This window comes from Pteropus alecto, unplaced genomic scaffold (genome assembly GCF_000325575.1).
Source record: "Pteropus alecto unplaced genomic scaffold, ASM32557v1 scaffold20, whole genome shotgun sequence".
Taxonomy (NCBI): Eukaryota; Metazoa; Chordata; class Mammalia; order Chiroptera; family Pteropodidae; genus Pteropus; species Pteropus alecto.
Window position 1 is genome coordinate 39,040,381 of NW_006436298.1, and position 7,638 is coordinate 39,048,018.

At 38.0% G+C, this 7,638-nt stretch overlaps 1 pseudogene; it reads left to right on the forward strand.

Moving 5' to 3' along the window:
- The first annotated feature begins 841 nt into the window (after positions 1-841).
- LOC102898680 lies at positions 842-1,785 on the forward strand (annotated as a pseudogene).
- Positions 1,786-7,638: the final 5,853 nt, after the last annotated feature.

Below are 7,638 nucleotides of genomic sequence, written 5' to 3' on the forward strand. Positions count from 1 at the left end.
ATGGTCCATAAACAAATGAAGATGTTCAATCTCTCTCATACTGAAGAAATTAAAATTAAAATAGTACTTTCTTACCTTTCTGCTGATCTGTTGAAATAGCTCCTAACAGCTCCCCTGGCTTTCATTCTTGTAGACGAGCAATCTTTTAAAAACGAAAATCAAGTCATCTTTCCACCGCTTGAAACTTGGCTTCCCAGTTCACTTGATAGGTATATTTAAACATAAATTATACCATATTTTAACATAAACTGAACATAAATTATATCATTCTGCAACTTTTTGCATTTACAATATCTTAGAAATCTTTTCATGTTAGCACATAAGAATCTGCTTCTGTCTTTTCAGCTGCAGCGTAATATTTCATAGTACAGCTAAGGTTCATTTAGCCATCCTCTTATTAGTGCACATTTAGATTGTTAATTTTTCACTGTTATAAATAAGATTGAAGTGAACATCTTACACATGCCTTCCTGTTGTCATGTCAGAGAGTCTAAGGAAGATACTGAGAAGCAGTTTTTTAAAGCATTCGTTGTCACTAAGTTACCTTCCAAACTAGCTGTGGGACACCCCACCCGTGGAGCGAGAGACCTATTTACTTGCGCCTTTGCCAATATTGGCTTCTAGATGCTCTGGAGTGTTCCACTGTCCATTTTTGTTACTTATATCATTCTTTAATTTGGGAAATTCTTGTCTATTCTTATTTAAATATTGTATCCCTCCATCCTCTCCATGTTCTACTTGTGAATGGTGGAACTTTTGAATCTATACTTTATGTTTCTTAATTTTCCTTTCCTACTTACCATCTCTTCAGCTCTTTATACTGCATCATGGGAGAATTCCTTAGCTCAGCCTCTCAACTGAAGAATTTGCTCTTCAGCGGTGTCCATTTTAAAATATCCATTTCCACTGCAGATTGTGCTTTCTTGCCAAGTGTCCTTGTGGTGCTGGCCAGGGCCTCCAGCCATGGAGAACAGGAGCATGCAGGCCAGGCCGCAGCCCAACCAATTGTCCGCACAGCCCAGGCCCCGCTGGGCACCCATGGGAGCATCTGGGCAGCTCCTGCACATGGTGATCATGGGCTCCCTGGCTTCGGCAAGCACACCCTGTCATTGCACATTATCAAACACTTCGAGCTGAAGAAGTCTCCGGTGGGGACCTGCTCTGAGACAACACGCTGAGGGACACAGAAATGGGTGTGCTGGCCAAGACTTTCATGGACCAGAGGAAGCTCATCTTAAACATCATGACTCGGCTGACCCTTCACAAGCTGAAAAATCTCACCCACTGTAGGTGGCCATTGTGTGTTTCTCCAGGATACTCCCACAAGCTGAAGCCCTGGATAGAGTTTAGCAGATATACACCTGGTGATGAACCTGAATGTGTCCTTTGACGTCATCATGCAATGCCTCACTGCTCATCAGGTTCATCCAGCCAGTGGCCACGTGTGCAATGTCGAATTCAAAGTAGTTGGTATGGATGATCTGACTGGAGAGCCTCTCATTAAGTGTGAGGATTACAGACCAGACACACTTACCAAAAGACTGAAAGCTTAGGACCACCAAACAAAACCAGTCCTGGAATATTATCAGAAAAAGGAGGTCTTAAAAACATTCTCCAGGACAGAAACCAAGAAGCTCTGGCCCCATATGAATGCTTTCTTGCAAACAAAAGTTCCACAAATATACCAGAAGCATCAGTTGCTCCATGGTTGTAATTAGCAAGATGAGAATCTCTACCTTCTTTCATTTAGAATTTCCTGGTTCTAAGACTCTACTATGTAAGAATTCTTTGAAAATTATATTAGTTTCATTTCTACAGATTTTGTTCTGGATAGTAAGGACATGTGAAATGAGTTAGATACTAAGAGTTATCTTTTGAAATTGTCTAGTATGTTCCATCTTGTTATCGTCTCTGGGTGTGTAATTCAAAAACATCAGAGATATCCCAACTTTAAAAAAATTATTTTAGAGCAAAATTAAAAGAGCAATTGGTAGTAACCTAACTTTTGTTCAGTAAGAATAAGTGTTTGATAACGTTTCCATATTTTTGTGGGAAAGTAAAAAATTATATTATACTAATATAATTTGGAGAAAGTATCTCATCAGAGGCTTTTGCATAGCCAGATGCAAAATAATAAATAAAAATTCTGGCACATGAGACATAGCTTTGTGATATGATATATTTATAATATTCCAGACAAAAATAATTTGTTTTACACATCTATTGCAGGATGCAAATTTACTGTTGCCTTTAAACTAAGAAATGTATAAAGCAGCTGTATAAGCTATATTTATTTTGTTACTAAACATTTTAAGTTTACTCAGAATTTTCAATTTGCTGTAAAAATGCATCAAATAGCATGTAGGAAAATACTACTTTAATATGACTTGTTTTCTTTTGAAAATACATGTGCACTTGGGATATAACATGTTAGAAACTGACATTACAAGTTTTTGGATAAGCAACCAAAGCTGAATGAATTTTCTTTAATGGAAAATGTAATTGAAGTCTTATGTTCACAGATAGTACTTAAATTAAGAAATGTGTGCTTTAGGATCTTCCCGCCGGTTCTCTTTTTGATCTAATGTGCAGTATACCTTGATAAATAATAAATTAAAGTATTTTAAAAAAGAATGAATAACAGAAAATGTGCAATACTATGTAAAATATGCATGCATTGTCATCAGGAAATAGAAATAGATTAGGTATGCCTGGGGAAAATTTCCTTGACACTCCCCCCCAAGCAAGTCATAATTAGTAAACAGGTATAGTGACAAAAAGGCTTTATATGACAGGCTAAACGGGACAAGGAAAATAATTGAGTTTGCTGAAGGTAAAGTTCTTTATTCCTGAGTAAAGAAATTTGATAGCTGCTAGCATTCACTGACATCCTATCTTAAGGAGAAAAAGTCCTGCCAGTGTGTATAATCTGAGCAGTCATTTTTAAATCATTGCTTTAGATTCCTTAGTGGGGTTAGGAGGATGCATGCTTATATATTGTGGCCTAGTAAGAGGAATGGGGCACTATAAGAGGTAGAGGAGAAACCTGATTATATCTTAAATGGTATATTTACTCTTATTTTACTTGGTGCTAAATCAAAGGAAACAAGTCCTTGTACATACTATTATTAACTTCCTTTGAAAATTTGGGCCATTTTACTCCACACACTTAAAATACAAATACCAGCAAGTGTTTTTTTTAATGTATTTTGGGGAAAAATTGACTTTTTTTAAATTATATTTTTCATTCATTGTCAATTTTTCAAAATGGACTGTCTTTTTAGAAAGATATAAAAAACATTTTATTCTTCAAAATACTTTCTGTAATCTCTTACTTGAATATTATTGTGTGCTTCCCAGAAAAGTGAGCTGCTAAAATTATGAGCTATCACTAGGCACCAGGTTATAAGGCATATATTAGTCTTTATTCTAATAAAATTAAATTTCAGAAAAAAAAAATATTTCTTCTGCTTATTCAGCATTTTACTATAATGATCAAATGTTAATCTCCGTGACCTCTAGTTGATTTGTTTGTGGCTGCTATATCCTCATACATCTATCAGAAAAATTTACTTACCCTTAATTCCTACTTTACTTGTTCTATTTTTTATCTTGCTTGGATGTCCATTTGTCCACTTTGTTGAGTTTGTCATCTTTCGTAGTGTTGGTCTCTCTCAAATGTGTTGTAATAATGACTCTTTAATCTATATGGCTGAGATTCTCCATTAGACTGCATTCTCTGTCAGTGGGTGTCATCTGCTTGGGGAGACTGCTGGTCTGAATTGTCCTCTGGCCTATTCTCAGGGACAATGAAGAAGGATAAGTCACTATATGAGATTTCTCTGAGGTGTTCAGTTCTGTTACCCCATTCCTCTGGCAATGGCCAGCCTCATGACACATGACCATGCCTGCCTAATTTGGGCTCCCCGGCCATGAGTCCTACCTGGAGGATGACACTGTCACTGCTGTTTGGCTCAATGGCAGATGGAAGGGCATCAGTGAAGGATGAATCTCTGGCCTCTCCTGCAGTAGTGCCCCAAGGACCTACATGATTGTCCTTGATACTCTCCTGCTTCTGCTGTCCACCACCTTTGTGGATGTAGCAGTCTTGGTGTCTCCCTTCACATTTTATATTGGGCCTTCTGTTTTTGCATCAATCAGGTCTACATCCCATTCTTTAGTATTTATCCTAGTTTCTGATTTACTGCAAGTTTGACTTCTTATTTAAGATCATCAGTTAAGGCCCTTGCTACACGAATGAAGAAGGTATAGGATATACTTAGCCCACCATCCTGAAATGGAACCAGATTTCCTTGTCCACCCTCAAAACACAAAGTCAAACCTCTTAGAGCTGCAGCTTTCAACTCTGGCTGCACATTTGAACCATCTGGGGAGCTTTAATATAGAATACTGATACCCCATTTTGATTTAGTTATCATGGCTATGAGCCATGGTTATTACTATGTTTGTTGTATTAAAAAAGCTCCCCAGCTTTTGCAAAACACTATCCTAAAGTAACAAGCTGATTACCTCTGAGAGGGCCAGCCTTCAAAACAGTGTTCAGCAGAAGCTCAGAACTACCTGGCAGTCTCTCCAGCTGGAACTTTCATCACGAAAGGCTCTGCCCTCCTTGTCGCATTTTTTCTCCCACACTTGGATATTGAAGCAATGGATAGTTTATCATTATTTTATCATTAGTCATCATCATGTTTAACTAACATGTCATTTTAACTGCGTTGCTCACCAAATGCCACATCAAATGTCACTCTAGTTACTGATTTTTGGAAGCTTGTTTAAACACCTTTTCCTGTGTGGCTGGCTGTTTAGGTTCTCTGATATCTCTATTGTATTTAAACTCAGCTAATGATGCTCATTTCCAAGTGTGTAGGTTGAGAAACCAAGCTGAAATGGGATCATGATATATTTGCTTTATGTTTTCCTACTCTTCAATAATTAAAAATCTGAAATAAGCCAGCTATATGGATTTTAAAGATGAGGCGACCCCAAAAAACAATGCATTTCTCTAAAAGACAGCTAAATTTTATATTAGTAACTTACGTAAAGTGAAGCAGGAACATGTTTATGTGTAATTGTGGGATGACCTTATTCTTTAATTAAGCCTACAGTCTAGGTCCAGGCCCATGGTTTTGTGAGGTCCTTGCATACTTTTGGTGGTTGACCACCTAGAAAACCTTACAGCAATGCCCTTCTCTAGTGAGGGGTAGGAAAACACTGGGTAAGCAGAACAAATATTGAGTGTGAATAGAGTGCAGGCAGGGAGTCAGAATTAGGAAGAAAAAAAGATTGGGGAAGTATGTATGGGGACTTTGAATATGACATGGTGGCACCACCCACCCTTCAGCAAGCTTAAAAATTTTTCATAATGTTGAGAGGCTAGAAAAATATTTAAAATTGATGGTAGTGAGGTACTCCAAAGGGACTAGGATTATTTATAAGTAATCAGAAATGGTGTGTTTAATAAAGAGGACATCAGGCCACATGGATACAAAGTTTGGCTCCCTTCAAACTGTAAGGCTTTGGGAATTTATCAGATATCCCACTGAGCTAGTGTTGTATAGGTGGCAGACACCCAACCGATTATGATTCTATGGGTAAGTCATGAAGCAGAAGAAACAAGTAGGTTGTAAGGCTAGATGTTGACTCTGCAATGAGACTAGGAGATTGGTTATTTGTCAGAACATGGGATTTGAGGGTGGAATAAAGTAGAAGAAAATCTTTAGAACCAAGAAAGAAAGAAAATATTATCAGGAGGATTGATGGAATTGTGATAGGAGAAAAAGGAACAGATCATACTCAGAGGAAACTCGCTCTAGTTCTGCTTTCTCAATGTGTTTATTTCTTCTTTCAAAAAAAAAAAATGAAAAATAAATCCTACTATATTCCTTGAGCACTGCGACACTGACAAGAACAATTAGCTTAGATAAGTAAAGAGGTCCAAGTAAATTACTTTGAAGCAAATGAAGTCTTAATGGGATTTTTATCTAGCAAGAGTAGTATCCACTTCTGGAGTCATTACCATTTGAAATGGCCTTTCGTGGGACTATAACAGGTGGAAACATTGCATAGGGTATGCCCCCAAATGTAATCATTTCAGAAAGAAGTTGAGAACCTGTGAAAATCTTTCACAAGTTTAACAATCCTAAAATCTTCTTTTTCTTAGTCTCCATGACATTGCTCTCAAAAGTTAGCAAATTTAAGCAATAAAGCAATTAGATGATATTTCTGTATTTATATGGCGCTTGGGCTCAGAGTTAGCCTTTGCAAGTGACAACAAAGATTCAGGCTATAACAACTATAGTCTGACAGTAAAGTTTTCCACTAAATTATAGGTTGCTAGTAGCTTTCTTGTCACTTAAAGTGTCCTCACAAATGAAGTAAGGCACTGAAATCTTACCGGAAAGCTGTAGTGACTGACTGATCAGTCCCAAAAAGATGCCAAGTGCTGGCCAGTGCTGCTTCCACATTTGTGAGGCCCAAAGGGGAAATGTCAAGTTCTCAAAAAAAAAAAAAAAAAAAAAAGAGAGAAACAAAAAAAAACCTCCTAACAACAAAAAAAAAGCAGTAACATATAATAACAATTTGAGTCTGTTTCAGGGACACTGTCCTCCTAGTTGGATGGCTTTATGCTTCTGATCTCCTGTTGGATATGCTGTTTGCTATTTTCTCTTCCTTAAGCAGAGCTTGCTTTAAACCATGATTTGTGGTTTCAAGAAAGTAAAAAAATCCTCTTATTCCCCCTAGGCCCTTCCTCTTCTGATGACAGTCACTAAAAGAGGGACACATTCTTCTATTTCATAGTTAACAATAAGGCTTAGAATCACCTCAGAAGACAGCACAGTGGCTAATACTCACTCTAGAATAAAAATGAGAGATATAAGTGGGCAGAGAGTGATGGTGATTGCCTATAGCATGGATGGTGGTGAGGCGGGATGTGTGAGAGCCAGGGAGGTCAAGAAAATGGTACAGAAAGAGAGGCTGAAGGATAATGTTCAGTCGCATATCTGCCTAAGGCAAGGCTAGGTGGTAATCAAATATTTTAGTTCAGCAAACCTTCCTCCTTGCCCCCTACAGAGCAATCTCTAAAAGTTTTCTCTGACACAACAGGTACTTGCCACATATGATCCTTGGAAATTGCTCAGCATTTGTTGCACTGGTATTTTGCAATACTTTTAACAACAACTTCTCCTCCTTGCACTGCCACTGCTGCTTCCAGGAAAGGGTGTTGATTCCATGCTCTGATGCATTACAGCTAGATTGCCTGGAGTTTGTTCATCACCACATGGCCTTTTCAAGTCAGACTTCTTTCGTCATGTCTCACACGAGTTTGCTAATAGTCATGTGATCACCCTTTCAATGACCTAAAGCTGAATAGCCTACTGAGCATTACAGGCCCCTGGTAGATTTAGAATGTAGCCATTGGTCCTACAAACAGCACAAACTATTGAGCAAACACCAATGTGAACATCATGAGAACATGTCCACACAACTACATGTGGTTGGGGGGAGGATGCCTCATCTCCAAACAGATGTTCTAAAAATGTAAAAGTCCAAGACATGCTTCAGTCTTGAGCTGCATTTGTGAGCTTGTGCATTCTTAGGAAACTACATGATCTGTGG